Source organism: Durio zibethinus, unplaced genomic scaffold (assembly GCF_047325235.1).
Source record: "Durio zibethinus cultivar Kanyao isolate XHJ-2024 unplaced genomic scaffold, ASM4732523v1 HiC_scaffold_388, whole genome shotgun sequence".
Lineage (NCBI taxonomy): Eukaryota > Viridiplantae > Streptophyta > Magnoliopsida > Malvales > Malvaceae > Durio > Durio zibethinus.
This window is the reverse complement of record NW_028323011.1, coordinates 527,501-530,000: the sequence shown is the minus strand read 5'-3', so window position 1 is coordinate 530,000 and position 2,500 is coordinate 527,501.

The window sequence follows — 2,500 nt, the reverse complement described above, 5'->3', positions numbered from 1 at the left end:
CTGGTACTTGGCCTTGTGTTGGCCCCCTATCCCTCATCAAACCTCTGAGAATTCACACCCCCTTAAAGAGCATTTGAGATTTTACAGGTTTGCTACCAGTAGCCGTTAAAGTGTCTGAAATGGGGACACTTTTTTCAAACGGTCACAAAATCTTCTCTACTTCGAGTTTTTAGCTGAATTTTTTTGTGCATGCCAACAAAAATAGAAGGATCATGCCTACAAAATTTGGGGCCAAAAATCCTTATAAAAAAATTTTAAAAAATCCCGAACCGCAAAAAGTTTCGAAAATCATGAAAAATAGAAAACGAGTCATCTTCCAACGAAACTTCACGTGAAGGCTTAGGGGACCATTGTATGAATTTACAAGCCATAAAAATGGCATTGGCACGGCAGAAATTTGAAGATGTGCCTAAACCCACCAGGGCCCAGCGTGTGCCGATGGTGCTCGAGGCAAGCGCCCGCACCAGGGCCCAGCGTGTGCCGACAGTGGTCGAGGCAACCGCCCGCACCAGGGCCGATAGTGTGCCGACAGTGGTCGAGGCAACCGCCCGCACCAGGGCCGATAGTGTGCCGACAGTGGTCGAGGCAACCGCCCGCACCAGGGCCGATAGTGTGCCGATGGTGCTCGAGGCAACCTGTCGCACCAGGGCCCAGCGTGTGCCGATGGTGATCGAGGCAACCTGCCGCACCAGGGCCCAGCGTGTGCCGATGCTGGTCGAGGCAAGCGCCCGCACCAGCGCCCAGCGTGTGCCGATGGTGCTCGAGGCAACCGACCGCACCAGGGCCCAGCGTGTGCCGATGGTGCTCGAGGCAACCTGCCGCACCAGGGCCCAGCGTGTGCCGATGGCGCTCGAGGCAAGCTCCCGCACCAGGGCCCAGCGTGTGCCGATGGTGCTCGAGGCAACCTGCCGCACCAGGGCCCAGCGTGTGCCGATGGTGCTCGAGGCAACCTGCCGCACCAGGGCCCAGCGTGTGCGGATGGTGCTCGAGGCAAGCGCCCGCACCAGGGCCCAGCGTGTGCCGATGGTGGTCGAGGCAACCGCCCGCACCAGGGCCCAGCGTGTGCCGATGGTGGTCGAGGCAACCTGCCGCACCAGGGCCCAACGTGTGCCGATGGTGCTCGAGGCAACCGACCGCACCAGGGCCGAGCTTGTGCCGAAGGTGGTCGAGGCAAGCGCCCGCACCAGGGCCCAGCGTGTGCCGATGGTGGTCGAGGCTGCCGATGATGGTCGAGGCAACCTGCCGCACCAGGGCCCAGCGTGTGCCGATGGTGCTCGAGGCAACCGACCGCACCAGGGCCGAGCGTGTGCCGATGGTGCTCGAGGCAAGCGCCCGCACCAGGGCCCAGCGTGTGCCGATGGTGGTCGAGGCAACCTGCCGCACCAGGGCCCAGCGTGTGCCGATGGTGGTCGAGGCAACCGCCCGCACCAGGGCCCAGCGTGTGCCGATGGTGGTCGAGGCAACCTGCCGCACCAGGGCCCAGCGTGTGCCGATGGTGGTCGAGGCAAGCGCCCGCACCAGGGCCCAGCGTGTGCCGATGGTGGTCGAGGCAACCGCCCGCACCAGGGCCCAGCGTGTGCCGATGGTGGTCGAGGCAACCTGCCGCACCAGGGCCCAGCGTGTGCCGATGGTGGTCGAGGCAAGCGCCCGCACCAGGGCCCAGCGTGTGCCGATGGTGGTCGAGGCAACCGCCCGCACCAGGGCCCAGCGTGTGCCGATGGTGGTCGAGGCAACCTGCCGCACCAGGGCCCAGCGTGTGCCGATGGTGGTCGAGGCAACCGACCGCACCAGGGCGGAGCGTGTGCCGATGGTGGTCGAGGCAACCGCCCGCACCAGGGCCCAGCGTGTGCCGATGGTGGTCGAGGCTGCCGATGGTGGTCGAGGCAACCTGCCGCACCAGGGCCCAGCGTGTGCCGATGGTGGTCGAGGCAACCGACCGCACCAGGGCCGAGCGTGTGCCGATGGTGCTCGAGGCAAGCTGCCGCACCTGGGCCCAGCGTGTGCCGATGGTGGTCGAGGCAACCGCCCGCACCAGGGCCCAGCGTGTGCCGATGGTGATCGAGGCAACCGACCGCACCAGGGCCCAGCGTGTGCCGATGGTGCTCGAGGCAACCTGCCGCACCAGGGCCCAGCGTGTGCCGATGGTGGTCGAGGCAACCTGCCGCACCAGGGCCCAGCTTTTGCCGATGGTGATCGAGGCAACCGGCCGCTCCAGGGCCCAGCGTGTGCCGATGGTTATCGGGGCAACCGGCCGCACCAGGGCCCAGGGTCTGCCGATGGTGCTCGAGGCAACCGCCCGCACCAAGGCTCAGCATGTGCCGCTGGTGATCGAGGCAACAACCCACACCAGGGCCCAGCTTGTGCCGATGGCGGTCGAGGCAAGTGCCCGTACCGAAGGGCAGCCTATGCCGATGATGGTCGATGCATGTGCCATCACCATGCGTCATCGTGTGCCATTGATGGTCGAGGCCTTGGCCGAAGTTCGATTTTGAGCCACGGT